General features: G+C 41.1%; 1 long non-coding RNA gene across 2 annotated transcripts in view; it reads right to left on the reverse strand.

Moving 5' to 3' along the window:
• LOC122349883 overlaps positions 1 to 9,627 on the reverse strand; it is an 11,488-nt gene extending 1,861 nt beyond the window's left edge. The window contains exons 1-2 of one of the 2 annotated variants that reach the window (XR_006251536.1): positions 9,327 to 9,627; positions 4,308 to 5,006 (exon numbers count right to left, since the gene is read on the reverse strand). This is a non-coding gene — a long non-coding RNA (uncharacterized LOC122349883). Of the gene's footprint in view, positions 1 to 1,148; positions 5,007 to 9,326 lie in introns of those variants that run through there. The other variant, XR_006251535.1, reaches the window with a different exon arrangement.
• Positions 9,628 to 16,446: the final 6,819 nt, after the last annotated feature.

Genomic DNA, 16,446 nt, shown 5'->3' on the forward strand with positions numbered 1-16,446 from the left:
AATTAACTTATTTTAGTTAATTTCCAAGGCAACATTTCAAATTTTCCTTTAGGTTTCATGCAACATTTATTTTAATTGGCAACCCAGGCCATTATATTTTAATTGAGACAAATAGTTTTAGGTAGTGATAATAACTCTGGTGATGAAGTGAACCAGTATCAGGAAATGTTGCGCCAAAATATTTCTAGAATGAGCACCATAATCTCATGCTTTCCGTTTTCGGAAGAGGATTTGAGTGAAGTTTGCTTTGCCAACGCAAGGGTGTTCTTGTGCGGTTCCTAAGGCGTCTCAGATGATTTAACTTGCTTTGAATTCAATTACCAGTTTTCAGGGTGTTTGTATCGCTCCGTTTATCCATGTTCACAACGATCCAGACCAAAATATGTGAGAGATGCGGAGAAGAAGTGGAACAGGGAGTGCATTGGTGGGATCTCGCCTCAGGCAAAGAAAGGTTTTTGGAAAACTGGAGCATCTGTGTTTGCTTGGAGCGATCTTGAAGCGCGGCCTGCGGCTTCTTGTCTATAACCGTGCTGGTATTCAGTACAATAGCACTCTTGTTTGTCTAATATCGCTTACACAGTAGAATTTCTACTGTGATGCATAGCGTCGAAATCATCTGCTTATTATGATATACAAAGTAGATGGAGGACTTACCTTTCCCTTTTAGTCTCTGCTGGTGTTCTGCTGTCCTTATAACATATATATGTACAAATGATTTTGACTGAGGTTCTTGCACCGCAGTTTGCATTCATTGATCAGTGAGTTGTGTCCATTGGAAACCCACCGACAGCAATGAATGTTTATTGCAGTCATTAGTGGGCTAATACACCCATACCGCTCTTTCCAGATCCGTTTCTAGATTGCTCCGCTTACGTCGTTTTTTTGGCCACCCTCAGGGTACAGTCAACGGTCGATGGTTTGTTAAAGAAGCTCAAAACTCACCGACAGCGTTGAATGTTCACCGAGGCACCAGCAAATCCTTTAGGACAACGGGCCTTTTAGTGAAGACCTACTGTAGAAGCACCAGGTGCGTTTTGGTAGAAAGCTGATCAGAAGTTTTACTTGAAGTGGGAATGGGATTAAAGTCAAGCTGAAATAGTGAAACTAAATAAACAACGCCAGGGCCTTTTACAGACTCAGTGATATTATTTCTTTGAATTTTAATCACGTTTATTAGCGATTGAGTGCTAGTTTAATCCTAAAAGTTGAAAGGCGATGACTCATCCCGCACTACGCAGATTTTTGTCCAATCAGATGTTTTTTGGAATGCGAATGCCCCGCCCCCCAATAACGCCTGCAACTGACTAGCAAGTAACATATCTAGCATCTCACCCAAACGTCTTTTTTTCAGCTGGAAGTACGTCAACTCATGACTAAAAGCGCCACGCATTGTCTCATGAGACCTTTAAAATACGGAAAACACAACGCAAACAAGAGACTAAATACAGGGGGTTAAATCCCAATAAACCTCAGCGATTCCTGGCTTTTACTCTTCTTTTAATGTCTCTCTCTCTCTCTCTCTCTCTCTCCAGGCCTGTTCTCTTTACCCTGATCTGAACCCCAGTCTGTGTTTCCTGTGTGAGAGCTCTTTGAGGCAGGCATGCATTATTAATGCACGCTCCCATTTGACTGCTCCTCCAAACTACACAACCAATCCCGGCGACTTTTAAACACACTATATGCTGTCTTTTTTCTCTCCACCCCCCCCACTCTCTTCTTTGGCACAGAAATCAAGAGGGCTGAGTATGCTGGGGGATTTCAAAAATCCCTGATTAGAATATCATGCGAGGTATGACAATGAAAAGGGAGCGTAAGTCTGAGCGGTTCTTTTGGATGTGGGTTCGTATGGACGGGCATTTGACATCACTTTATGACACAAAGAAAGAAAGAAAGAAAACGTTTAAGGAAGGAAACGTTTAGGGCTGCAGAACTAATCAAATAGTCAAGGTTACGATTACGGCTGCAATTAAGCGTTTTTAGCTGGAATTGCTCTTAGCGGCCACAGACATGCCTGTTGAGCACAGGAGTCTTCAAAAGGGCGGACTGCTGGAGACAATTATTGTTGGTTATGTGACTAATTAAAATTTTTGTAAAAAAGAAAAAACCCCGCAATGCTTAATTTTTTCTTATTGTGTACATAACTTCCAATATTGTATACTGATTGCATGCATTCTCTTATTTATAGTTAGATTGCCTTCATCTGATACACATTTAAAAATAACTCTCATAAAAACCTTCATAATTTAACTATTTTTAGTTGTTAAAAATCTAAGAACAGCTACTATAATTAGTACTGTCAATCGATAAATTGGTTGGGTGAAAAAACCCTATATTTAAAATTTGAACTGCAATATCTAATTCAACCACTCGGTGTCAATCCAACGTATATAGCACCTTTAAAAAAAACCAGTACTTGCAGAAACAATCCAGTTGTACTTAAAAGAAAGCGTATATATTATATATTATATTAAAGTATGTTAAAGTCTTTTCGCAAGGGTACCAAAAATGCAACATTAAATAAAAAATAAAAGAATAGAGTTCTCTAAATAACTGTCCCTCCAGTATTAAATACTACACTGTAAATTAATTAAGATATCAATTTTGGTGCACAATGTATACCATCACATTAGTTCAGTTGCACATGTGATAGGTATGTTATACTATTGTTACATTGCTTGCTTTCTGGGTGTAATTTCATTTTAAACTAATTCACTAACAGCCAATTAATACAACTACAAAATCTTTGATTGATTACAGTGTGACAGAAGTCATAAACGTGAATTTCTCCCACCGATAATCGTGCAACCCTAGCTGTATTAACAAACACCGTTCATATACTGACTTGAACTAGGTCTTTACTGAAACCAAGAGCTCTAGCGTTGGGTTATTGCACCTGGTTTCAGCTAAGTGGAACGGTTTAACGGCTGGTGGCCTGTATATATGTGCGTGTGTGTGTGTGTGTGTATGTGTGTTTGGGAGCAGCTGAATCCCCAGCCTTGGTGAACCCCAGAGCAGACTCTGTTATCACCTTTCACACACCTGCTCACACCAACAATGGACGACCGGCGGACTGGTTTGCACGTGTGTGTAAAGCCTCCCTCAAATGCAAGCGAATGCATCGTGGTCCTCTATCCTCTGTTAAAAATTCAAACACATTAGCATGCGATCCTGATTTCCCTCATTTATCTGAAGCGCGCTTGCTCACAGCGTCGGACTGAAGTGCACTCGCTTCACATTTGGCACTATCGCTCTGTTCCAATAACCAGATCCAGGCCATGAAACATCTGGTTTGTAAAGCGGCGAATGCGAACGGGAACTTCCCCTTCTGATAGCGCGTCCAGCGAGTCTTTCAGGCCACGCTTCCTGCCTCCCGCTGCTAGCTGTGTGTGAGGAGGGGAAAATAGACCTCAGGCACCCTCTTCTACTTTTACAAGAGTGTAGGAGTGCTGAAAATGACCAATTTCACACCACTACAGCATTCATTTGAGCAGATATGCCCAGAGACTGCTTTAGTTGCAGCTAAAAACGTCTCCTTTTTGAGGCTTTGAACTAGGAATGCGCTGATAGAGAAATTTTAGATGATACTGATCGCCGAAAATGTATGTATTTATAGCCAGCGTGACTGCGGATATTGTACTGCAGATTTACAGCAAGTTTTAAGAGCAATTAGGAAACTGTGCGTTCATTTATATATGAATAAATTCATTTTTTTTAAATGTGCAAATATATAGAAAGTATATATGTTATTTCAGTTAGTTCACATTAATTTTATAAAGTACTTACAGTTCTAAAATATTTTGAAATGTGGAACTGGAATTGTGTAACTACTTAAAAATACCAGTCCTTCGCTATAAAATAGTGAATAAAGATTAAATTATAAAATATGCCTATTTTTTATTTTTTTATTTTTGTTGAAAGCATTTTGTTTGTACTTCTCTGTTTCTAAAATATGCCTAAAATTGACCTAATTAGACCGATGACGATATTTTGGAATCTGTCTTCGATCAATTACTTTTGTAGTCTCTTTTGTAAGTCGCTTTGGATAATAGCTTCTGTTAAATGCATGCATTTTCATTTTAGATTTCTTCACTACCTCAGGAGATTATTCGACTTGTAAAGTTATAGCTTTTTTTATTCGTTGGTCTGTCTCGTTTGGTTCTTGTATTTATGCCGAAGGAAGCTGCAAAAAGAATCTTTCCATACTTCCTCGTCTGCCATTGGCCGGGCAAACCAAAAGACCTGCCTTAAACTATAAGTGTCTCTGCATGGTCATTGAAAAATAAAATCACTTGCGTATCAATCCTAACCTGTGGTCAGAGAAGTGCGGAACGGCGTGGTGTGAATGCTCTGCTTAACAATTTTTGGAACAATTGAAGTCATGCGGGTTTGGAACAACATGAATGACGATAAAACTGCCATTTTGGATCCCTTTAAACTGGAACAGATCAAACATAAAGACACACTTCAGTCTTAAGTGTCTCAAGTGAATCGAGTGATGAAATATAACAGGACGCTCTCTTAAAGCGGCATTTAAATCGAACACAACTAACCCTGCTGTGTAAAGACCAGGAAAGAATCAGAAGCATTTGATCTGTCTCTCCTCTCACTCCTTGTCTCATCACTTCAGCCATCCATCTATTCATCCTCATCCTCTCTCTTTCTTTGGGAGTTCAAAGACGGTCTCTCCTCTCTTTTAAACCCCCCGCTCACTCACCCACCCACCTCCCTGTATCTCTCCTCTCTTTCATAGCCCGCTGGTCTAGGCCTCATTAGAATGGTGAGGACTTGAGCTGCTGAATATGTATGCCGCTCAGGAGAGGAGAGGAGGGATTGTGGATTAAGGGAATGAAAGAGGAGGCTGCCGGGTCTCTGATGTTGGCCGTGACATTTCCATGATGGCGGCTGTCTGCTCCCGTCACGTTGGAGCTCATTGTTCGGGGTCAGAGCCGAACGACTTTCACTTCTCCATCAGTGCGTCTCTTCGTCAGTCAAACTCACGAGGTGTTCTGCGGGGGAGAGAGAGAGGGAGAGAGAAAGAGAGACAGTCACTTAGACACTGACCTATTTACTGCAAGTGTCAAAAAACAGACACCTTTGAAATGAGGAATGCACCAAACAAGACTGAATTGATATTCCACAAACATTCAGACTTCTTCTGACCCACAAAATCTAAATATGAAATTATATATATATATATATATATATATACAATTTTTTTCATTGATACAACATTAAATGTAAACTTCAATATTGCACTTCAGGATTCTAATTGAAAGACATCATCGTAACATTCTGGAATCAAAATATAACGAATGAAAAATGATTTATAATTGCTGATTTTCATTTGGTTTTCTTTCATGCGTCTACTTGCATACTGAATTTTGATTGGTCTTGTAATCTTGTAAAACCTTAGTGTATTTAAAAAAAAAAAGTCAAGTCACGTATTTTCTTCCAGCAAATGCACATTGGCACAAGTGATAGAAACGGTTGAAAATGAAATGAAAATAGCTAAAATCGATGTTCAGTAAAACCTTGAAAACTCATTTTTTTTCAATACATAGCTATTACTTGAAGTTTAATAAAGCGTAAAGTAACCTTGATGAGGTGATACCCCACTAAATTAGTGTTTGCCTAAAGATGTGTGGAGCCAAATAAAAGCTTAGCAAACACACACACACACACACACACACTTGATTTGGACGTTTAATCCGGGTTTAATCTGTTCCGTAGACGCCACGCTGCCACAGTGTTTGCTTCAAACTGAAGCTAATCTCCATTGCTTGCGTCCGATTGCTCTTTATCGCCACACACACGCGCGTCTAGCTAATGCGGCTGTGGAAAAGAGTAAAATTGATACGCTCAAGCTGTGGGGCAATTACGATTACTAAATGTTGATGTATCCCTTTGTCCGTGTGAGAGCAAGTTATTGTGTCTGCTGTGTTTGTTTTCATATCACTGTTAATGTCAGTTATGTTATGGCCGGTTATCAAACGATGTCATTTAAACACGGAAAGCGTGCACATCCCATCCGACGCGATGCGACGAAACTTGCGTTCCAGCTCAAGGCCTCGGGGTCACCCATCTTAAGTGGTTTGCATACATTACCATTCAGTACACTCGATAAACGCCGCACGTCCGCGGCTCTTAGCTCGACTTTGCTAATGAGGCACTCGTAAAGTACTTAACTTAAGCGTTTTTCTGCGTTTCGAGAAAGATGCTGAAACCCTGACGATGACTGCCGGGTTGATCTTAAAGAAATCAGGAGGCTTCTCCGTTCACATTTCAAAGAGCGACTAAAGCTCAGTGGATTAGAGCGAGCGAGCGGTTTGACAGGCCCTCGGAAAGCATTAACCACAGCGCTGGCAGTGCCATAGCTCCGACTCTCTTCCCTTTGTGCGGGTTAAGAGCATTATCATACACGCTCCCCTTCTCATGCTGCCGTCTTCACTCCCGGCTCCACTGTTTCATCTTTCTCTCACTCCCGTCTCGGCTTGTCTCGCGCGCACACGCACACTCAACCACACACCTTTCGTTCCTTCAGCGAGTGTGAGGTGCCTCTCTAATGCGTTACAGAGAAACTTCAGTCCTTATCTACTGCTGAGGCTGCAATTTTCCACAGCTCAATCCTTTCCTGTGTCTTTCTCCACATCACTTAACGGATTTTATCTACTTGATGTACACAAACAAACAACGAACAAACTGGGTGCAGTTTTTACCGTTTTTGATTTTAAGATGTGGTGAATGTGATTGGTGCAAGTTGCGGGCCAAATTTAATCTTGTTTCCCGCATGAGAACCACCGCTCTGACAAAGTGAGCATTTTGTTTGCTTGTTCTAGGAGCAAGAGGCACTGGCAAAGGACTCTAAGGATTTGAAGGATACCTGGTTAAAAGTGGATTCACTTTACGACTCAAGAAGCATTAAACACTTAACCCTGTTAAAAGGATAGCTGGCCCCTAAAAGACTTTGTTTCTTCTATGTTTAGAAGAACAGTTTTGAAAATGTCCTACAAAAGAAGCAAAGCCTTTTGCAATCCTACCTGTTTTGATGTAATAAAATCAGTTTTTGTTAAATTTTCACACCATGTGATGGCTTACCCACTTTGGGGGGAATACATTTTTGAGCATAAGATCGTACACCCTAGTGTTCACTCCGCACTGAATAAAATTTCATTCTTTTACTCTGAAAGGACGCCTACCCGCAATTCCTTCTTTAACTCCAGACAGGGCGAAAAGGTATTTCTTTACGACTTCACACGCTCATGTAGACTCTGGCTGTGAGAAGACCATAAACTACTGAAGGATTGTACGGCTTACACCTCAAACGGCCGACGAAACAGTGCGTAGATGATGGTGAACTCGTAATTTCACCTCCACAGTGTCGTAACAACGCGACACTTGAAAGACCGGCGCGATCCCTGTGATATTTACAGTGTGTCGTTTCTCTAAACACGGGCTTTTCTCAGCTCAGCCCGTTGGGAGACAGCAGAGGGACGGCGAACAGATGTGCGGCGCAACCGTCGCGCTAAACCGCAGCGACACATCTGCGATGGAGGGGCGCCGTAATCTGCAGGTCCGGCTAAATCACAATAGGCTGACCTATTCTCTCCTGTCTGGTGTGTAATCAGAGCAGGGGTGAGGGGGCCGAACAGGATTCCCGCCGATGGATTAGGCCGCCGCATTAGATTGAGAATGAAAACGAATGATGTGAGGAAGCGTTTTTTTTATTGTGTGTGCGTTACTCAGACAGATTTTACAGCATGTTGCTCAGGGTCTGCCGTGTGAGCCCTTGGTTGGTAGGTCTGATTAGGGCACTCTTCCTCTCCGCCTTACAGTTGCATCAAAGACTTCCATATCCTGTCCCACACTCTCCCGCCCCTGACGTCCCATCCCCCCAGACTCAGAGCTGTCTGATAATCTTGCACACAGAGTGTGTGTGCGTGTGGAGCTTTGTATTGGCTGGCTGGAGACTGAATCCTTTTTTTTTTTTTTTCCAAGCGTGGGACTTGTCTCTTCTTAATTCAAAGGCAGAATGGAGGAACGTCAAGCAGTGATATGATCTTTGACGGGATTTTTTGTGGCAGATCAGTCAAATGCTCTGTGAGTGAAGGTTGGGGGGGAGGTTGTGTGAGTGTATTTGTGTTACTGCCTGTATTGGTGCAACTGAACAAGACTCTACATGTTGGGTAATTCAAAGCGTCTGCCATAAACACTGTCTGTATCCTGAGCAGGACATTCTTGGACATAAACACGTTTTATTGCGTCAGACTGGTTCCTCTGAAGATTAGAATCACGCCGGTGTTGCTGGTTTGTTTGATTATCCAGGAATAAATATTTTCAACCATCGGCTTGTTTAACTGTTTAGTGATGCTTTGAGGACTCGATAATGCTCCGTCTTGTCTCTGTGGATTAAGACCTTTGGACAAAAGCATTGAAAAAATAGGTAGACAGCATTTGCTGTCACTCAATACATTCCTACCCTTGTGACCCCCACCCACACGCACACGCACACACTCGCACGCACAAAGAAAAAAACACAGGCTTCTTGTCATAATTACAGACCTTTTCCCTCCCTCTTGTTGTAGAAGCTAGAGTGAACTCGCTGCACTCTTTTTTGCCTTTAACAAATCACACCCCAGCACAAACCAAAACACTGAGGATCCAGCGTCATGCAGCACCAAACTCTTAGCTCCCTTTCGTATTTCGAGAGCAGGAGTCTGGCAACCTCTAACCCTTAGGGGCCCCATCGCTCACCCCATCTTTCTCACTCTCCCAGCAACCGGCTGACCCCGTACAGCTTGGGGCCTGGATGAAGCTTGACCTAGTCTGTCTAGAGGGGGTCTGACGCTTTTGTCTCGCTGTCTGCCTTGAACCCCCCCACCACACACACCTCCTCACTTCTGAAGGCGCTCGGCCACATCGCACCGTCCCGCAGTGAACCGGACGGAGAAACTCTCCAACTAGGACAAGGCCACGAAACCTGCCACCCAGCTCAGTCACAACCCTCTCTCTGGTGTCTGTCCCAATGGTATGAGTAGCGGCGATAGTGGAACTAATAGGGATCATCACGGTCTGTCTCTCAGACGGCCGTCTGGATGCAGTCTGGCCCGGGAGCTTTGCGTGTGAAAAGCGTAAGCCCTCATTCAGAACTCAGATAACAGAAAAGCAAACAAGCACATAACGGCGGAATGCACTGAATGAACTCTGGCAGAGTGAAAGTGCACGGCGCACCGCCGCGTCACACTCGAAACGACTTTTCAGCCACAACAAAGGGATAGAAATGAGAAAAAAGAAGAGGCTAGGAAGTGAAATAAGATTAAAGTACTTACCCCTCACTGTAAGGTCACCAGAGCCAACTTGCTGTTTTGAGAATAGTGATTTTAACGACCAAGATTTTTTTTTTCCTATCAAAAAGTAGCCTCCAAAATCTCGAGTCCCTTCTTGAGTGCAATATGAGTTAACTTCCAGAATAATCAGTCTTTCCGCCGTACATTTTTTTTTTCTTCTTCTCATCTTTCTCTCCCTCTCTCGCACTCGTTTGCCCGCCCCCCCTGCATTTGCTCCCGAACCCACACGCAAGCACACGCAGTCGGTTAGAAAGCAAACTGTAGGTACACAGAGTCCTCAGCCGGTCCCACACACACTCACAGCCTTGTCTCAGGCTGCTGGAACGGGCTATATATGACTCGGTTGATGGACAGGGGCACATTCTGTCAGGTGACAGAAAGAAGCTCCTCCTATTGGCTGGCTGAGGCCAGCCCCGGGGCTGGAGCGCTGCGATTGGCTGCTTTTGAGGTTGCTGAAAGAAGAATCTCTCAGTATTCCAGACTACTGTTCTGGCCGGGGCAGGGCAGGACTGCTGCACTCTGTCAGTCCTAACACTAATCATTGTGAGCGCGAGAGAGAGAGAGAAAGAGAGAGGAAAAAAAAACTATTTAGCTGCTGTGGACAAGAATAGTCAGAGTTGCAAATCTTGTGTGGCTATTTTGCCTCAATAAAAGTGTCAAGTAGTGAGGTTTAGGAAGCAGGGATGTTGGTTGCCAGCTTTTTCAATGTGGTGTTTCTCATTTAATGCAAAACACAGAAATACAGAAATAACATACAGAAAAACATGTTTGTTATTGTCATTGTTGCAAAATGGATGACGAATGTGGGCTGTCTTCAGAATTGCTTTAAAACAATCCAAAATTTTCTTCAGTGTTTTATCTTTTTTGTTGGTCATTTACATTGGTTCAAGTTTTGATTTTACTTCAAGCACAACCTTGTCCGAATGTTTAATTAGCACACATACAACCATCTTGTGTATATAAATGCATATAATATTAATCGGCTAGTTCCACGACAAATTTACAGGCGAACATGAAATAAGCCCAGGCGACGTTTTGAATATACTACCGATGTAACGGCATGTATTGCTGTGTATTTAAATGTATATCCAAGTGCCTCTGAAACATGGCAAATTATAAAAATCTCAAAGCAGAATTCATAACAGTAACATCTAACCACTTGCTAATTTGTGAACGCAGTTATTAAAATTTGCCAAGTGATGATTATTTGCACCAGATGACATCACCGACATATATATAGTAACCTATTTTAAGTTTGAATAAATGAGCTTTTCATGTACAACTAATATTTTCAAGGGCTTGCGTAAGAGGCGATTATCAGCTAATAACTACGGAACTTCACATACATTATTATTATTAAATATTAATATAACTTTCTCATATGAGTGATAATTCTGTGCATATAATGACATATAATGCACAAAACGTTTTAGTATTTTTTTTTTTTTAAATGTAATACTTCTGAATGAATGAAAAGTTTACAATTGAATGTATGCTCAAATTTGGTAAGTTGAATACAGTTTGACGCTAAAATGGGATTGTTGTTGACCGTAGTGATTGCAGTTTCAGTAAAACGGCCTGATTTTTTTTTTTTTTGTCAGCACTGTTGCAACGCTGAAGCGCTGTCACAATACTAGCGCTGCAAATTAAAAAATCATCCATCATATCTGTTATCAACTGTGGTAAAAATAATTTTCGGCTATCTCGTCAGCCATAAATAGGTACTTCGCTACTCGAAGACTTTGAAATGTCCCCCTCCCTGCGCGTCGAGTTGGTCTTTCTCCTCAGCCTGGTTTTATAGCCTGCTATTGTTTCCTGTTGCTGTTCAGATGCTTCAGATAAAGCTGCAGTCGCATCTCCGAGGTGATGCGGAGCGCCATCGCGCTTTATTCCGTTCCATCCATCCTGCTCGACGATGACGACAAAGCCAAGCTGGGACCGGAACCAAACGCTTTCGTTCTTATCTGATAACGTCTCGCCCGCGGCCTCCTCTTGTTCTTCTTCTCGCGGCTCCTCTCGTTTCTGGTCCGAGCGCGGGCTCCTCGGATAAAGCAGGCCTCTGTCGAGATGGGAACTTTCTCGCCATGCCTTTGCATCCAAATGCGTGTCCATATGGATGATTGTGTGGCACAGCGAGCAGTCAGATGGAATAGATGTGAGTTGTGCCCAAGATGGCACCCCGATGCCCCCAGCGTAAACAGAGCATGAGTGTGGATGAGCAGGGCCGAGGGGCGGGGGCAGCCGAACCGTAAAATCATCTCGTTAGTATCCTCTGATTGTCACATCCGACTGAGGCTGATGTGAGGAGATTGCTGGGCCCATTTCTGCCGCTCGGTTCTCTGAGCGTTGGCCTTATCCTGCTTCAGCTTCACTTAGCAGAGCATTAGATCTTCGCTCTGATATGCTTCCTCCCCCGTGCTTCCTGGCACAGGGAGTCGCGACGCAGACATGTTAATTGAATGTAAACCTAGCTGTGGTTGTGTACGCAATGGAATCGGCTGTTGATGCGGCTGATGAAATGTGGAATTTGCTAACATGCTAAAAAGCCCCATTTCCATTCTACGAGGATTGATGTGAGCGTTGCGATGCGTCATGCTACTTAGCGTGATTTCCCTTTCTTTAAAGGGGTAGTTCGCCTAAAAATGGCAGTTCTGTCATTATGCATTAACCATTGTTGTTTCAACAGCAAGTGAGACAAAAGAGGACATTTTGAAGATCGCTCACGTAGCCTCTTCTTTTCTGGGAACCAAAAATGGCTGTCAAGCTTCAGAAGGGTACTAAAAATGATCCCCAAGATGCAACCAGGAACATTCATCTTGATGTGAATAGGCTTTGGTCAGAGTACACGCTTTACTGACCCTGCTAAAAAAACAAAAACAATTGAAGGCAAGTAGAAACCATGTATATTGAACCATATTTTAATAGAAACTCCAATGGTTTCTATTAAAATACCATTTTAAACCAGTATTTTTTCCCAGTAAAACCATTACAAAATTCGGTTTTGTAGTGTGTTTTGGCCATCTTTCCAATATACTTAACACCCCACCAATAAAATCCATCTCATATCAATGGACACTATTAAAACCAATACAATTCCCATTATAACCATTGAATCCATCACATTTTGTATTGTGTTTTGGGCAGGGTTGTGTTTTTTTTTCCTTCTGTTTGTTACACAATTGAAGATGATACAGATCACATGTATCGTTTTATGGAGATTTTGACTACTATAGATTTTAATTCAGTTTCAGATTCTGAAAGTCGTGTTTGCAAAAACCCTGTTTACGCGTGCATTTCATGCAGTCTCTGCAGTTCGAACGGAGAAAGCCACCACGATAATGGCAATAGAGCTACACTATGCATAATTGATTTCAAAGCATTTTCGCTGTTTCTTCTTGTCTTCAAGGCCAAACACTGAATCCCTTCTACACCACTGTGATAGGTGTCTTGGCTGGAAGTTTTTAAAAGCTTGGTCTTCAACCTCCTGTCCTGTAAGTTGTTTGATCAAGGCTCATGCGAGGAGAAGATATCTTGTATTGAAGTCCAGATATTAAAGTTATAGCTCACTAGGAAAGGACAATTTTGACCCTCATATCAAAGAAATATTGACGTCTTTTTTTTTTAATGGAGGCTAGCATTTTCAAGCTTCAAAAAACAGATGAAGATACAAGGATTGAAAACACTGTTTTCGTATTGTAGTGTGGACTGTAAAAATACAGGTATTTAAAAATGATGCATGTTTAGTAATGGCACAATGTGTCTTGTAAAGCTCATATCAGTCCTCTATAGATGTCAGAAAACGTACTCACAATTGCTGATATAAAATATATATAAAATAACTGATTAATGTAGATGTAGTTTTGGATGATACATTGTTGGGGAAATTAATTAACTAAACAGTTTCCTGAAACTGTAGTGACTTTGTTGCACATCTGCTACGTAAACTATGTCGGTCTAATCATATAGAGGTGTTGTTAATAATGTGATGCACCACTAACTTATTCAAATAATGTTAACGAATCAATAATTAGAATTAATTAACAGTTAAAGTGTTGCAAATGACTAGTAAAAAATCTTTGTAGAAAAGATGACTGAAATATTAATATTAATAACTCCTTTTAAAAATGTAAAAAAAAAAAAACTATTCATTGTGCATTTTAATAACCTCAATCAAATTGAATTTGGGTTATTTTTATTAGGTAAAAAAAGCTAACTAACTATGCCTCTCTTTAACAATTTATAAATCTCTTTAACAATTTATAAAATTAATAAATCTATTTTTCATTAAAATAATACAAAACAAAAATGGAAAAAAAAAACACAAACATCTATTTTTATGCAAATAAACTCCTATATGCAGTTCCAGTGATACATTATGTAAAAAAAAACTAACATTTTTCCAAAATATAAGCATTTTGTTTTAGAGGTCAACTCAAAAGACAATTTAAATTCAAAATGACAAAGTAAATGACCAGTAATAGGCAACTATTAAACACTAAATGTAAAGAAAAATAAAATCTTAAATAAATGTTACAAAAAAAATGAAAATAGCAGCCGCTTTTATCCTGTCACTATGAGAACATCAAAGATACCAGTATAGTTTTTGACGGGTTTATATTCCACTGCACTCTTTCCATTGTTTCTTAGTACACATGCATTTGACGGACAGCGAAGACTGTAGCGCTTGGATGCCATGACTTTTACAGTGATAAATAAATAAAACCATGCTAGAACAATACATTCAAATGCATTGATAAAGTCTGGAAAACTGCCCACCTCAAAGGCCGCCAGCTCTGCACAGCATTAGGGGTACTGTAGTGTAGAAATGTAATTCAGGTTTAGTGGGAACAAAGGCGTTTGGAGCTGCCATGCTAGGCTTAGCGCTCTCTCTCTCTCTCTCTCTCTCTCTTCGCGAACACATTAAAAACAACATCTGGGCCGTCTGGGGCAGTGCTGGCCACATGTGCAGCCCGAGTGAAGTAAGCCTGGCAATAAAGTATGTAATCTCTGCTCGGCCTTTGTCTCAGATCAGAAATATCCACAGGCTAAAATCAAGTGTTGCCTGCTTTTTATTACAAAAACATTTGCGAAGTTGTATTTTGTGGAATGACATAAATGTTTATTGTAAATAAACAATAATTGTTACTGTAAATAAAATCTGCAGATGCAAACAGATGAGCCAGACATCTTTGCTTCAGTAGCACTTGAACACCAAACTCTCACCAGTTGTTTTCCTATCTATAGTTTTTATTGAGGAGTTTGTTCATACACCATAATTTGGGGAAAAATCATTTCGCTTGCTAGCATTTACAGAGAAATGGAACTGAATGGAACTGAATGGAACTGAACGTGGAATTTTGAAGAAAAAAAACGAAAAGTATTTTATTATAAAAACGTACTCCTTCATGCGTGTTACAGCTTTAAAAATATGTCATATTTAAAAATGTTAGCTGTGTTTCCATCCACCGATTTTTAGTTTTGGGATATTGTATGCAATAAAAAAGAGGAAATGCATAAAATTCAGTGGAAAACCATTTACCAAGTGGAAAAAAAAGATGAAGTGACTGGATAACTGGTAAATGAGTTAATTGATGCATTGTGTCTGTGCACTATAAGGTTATATTTCTGAATGTTTTATTTGATGTTCCAATTGTGCATAAGTTAAAATGTCAGTTTTGGATGGAAATGATAACTATTGTAGCTGCTGTGAGTATTTTCAGATTTAATGAGCGTTAAAATGTTACTCCAACCCAAAATGAACATTTTCTCCTCATAATTTACCCCCATGTCGTTCCTAACCTATAAAAGCTTTGATCGTCTTGAGAGCACGATTTAAGATATTTAGGATGAAAACCGTGAGGCTTGTGACTGTCCCATTGACTGCCAAGTAATGAACACTGTCAAGGTCCAGAAAAGTATGAAAGACATCGTCGGAATAGTCCATCTCTCATCAGCGCTTCAACCGTAAGTTTACAAAGCAATCAGAATACTTTTTTTGACACATAATGGTTTTATTTAACAATTTGTCTCCACTGTATCTCTCCACCAGAGCAGCAGTTTGGAGAGCATCCGCTGGGTATCCAGTATACTCTCCAAAACAGCATCACAGTGAAAGACGAACTGTTGAATAAAGTTATTATTTTCTTGAGCACAGCTTTCACGGGTTTGACATGGGGGTAAGTGATTAATGACAATTTTCGTTACGTGGTGGAGCAACCCTTCAAAACTTGATATCAAAAATCCCCTGAAAACACAATCACGCAAGCGTTTCGAACCTGGCTTCATCCAGTGTTCAGTCTGTGGTTTGTTTCTGGTTGGAACAAAAGTGGGTTGTTAAACATCTCTAAATCCGAAACCCAAGGTGGACGAACAATAACAGGGAAACACTTTCTCCGGTTCAACCTTTGCTGACTTCCCATCAGTCAAATTCCTCTTCAATTAGAGCGGCGCTCAACCAAACAAGTCCTTCGCCCAATCCTGCTACCTACACATACTAGCGCAGCCGTTAAAAGCGGGGATAAAGATGAGATTTTTTTTTTTACTTAACTTAACCTAAGAGTTAGTCAAGACTAAAAACTGGGGGATGGGTCGGGACTCGAATTCCCCCCAAATGAACCCATTGAACCTAAAACACGCTCTAAAAGTGATTGGCCTCTTCCTGTGCCGCCCCAACTCAATGAGGGCTAATGTTTAAGAGGTTCTGCGCAAAACACAAAGTCATTCCAAGCTTTCATACACTGACGGGGACGGGTATTGTTTTTGTTTTTGTGGCTCTGTGGCCTTTGAAGCTGTGAAAGGTTGTCATATCTGGAGCGTTTGGACTCTTGTTGTTGCAGTTTTGCCGTGTGCTTTCTCACTGCAGACAATTTCATCTGTGAAAGTCATATTAAAGAACTTGTCTCCCCCAGCCGGGCTGGATGTGCTTCAGCCGGGTCCTTTCTGCTCACTTATGGCTTAGGTTTTCGGTTTTGGCAGCAGTGGTGGTGGCGGCTTGGGCGGGAATGAGAGCCACATGTCGAGCGCTGAACCCTGCCTGCAGTGAGCTGGATTATTTTAGGGAAAACCCTCTGCTTGGAGCACATTTTTACTCCTCTCTGTCACC

This window comes from Puntigrus tetrazona, chromosome 8, assembly GCF_018831695.1.
Source record: "Puntigrus tetrazona isolate hp1 chromosome 8, ASM1883169v1, whole genome shotgun sequence".
NCBI lineage: Eukaryota > Metazoa > Chordata > Actinopteri > Cypriniformes > Cyprinidae > Puntigrus > Puntigrus tetrazona.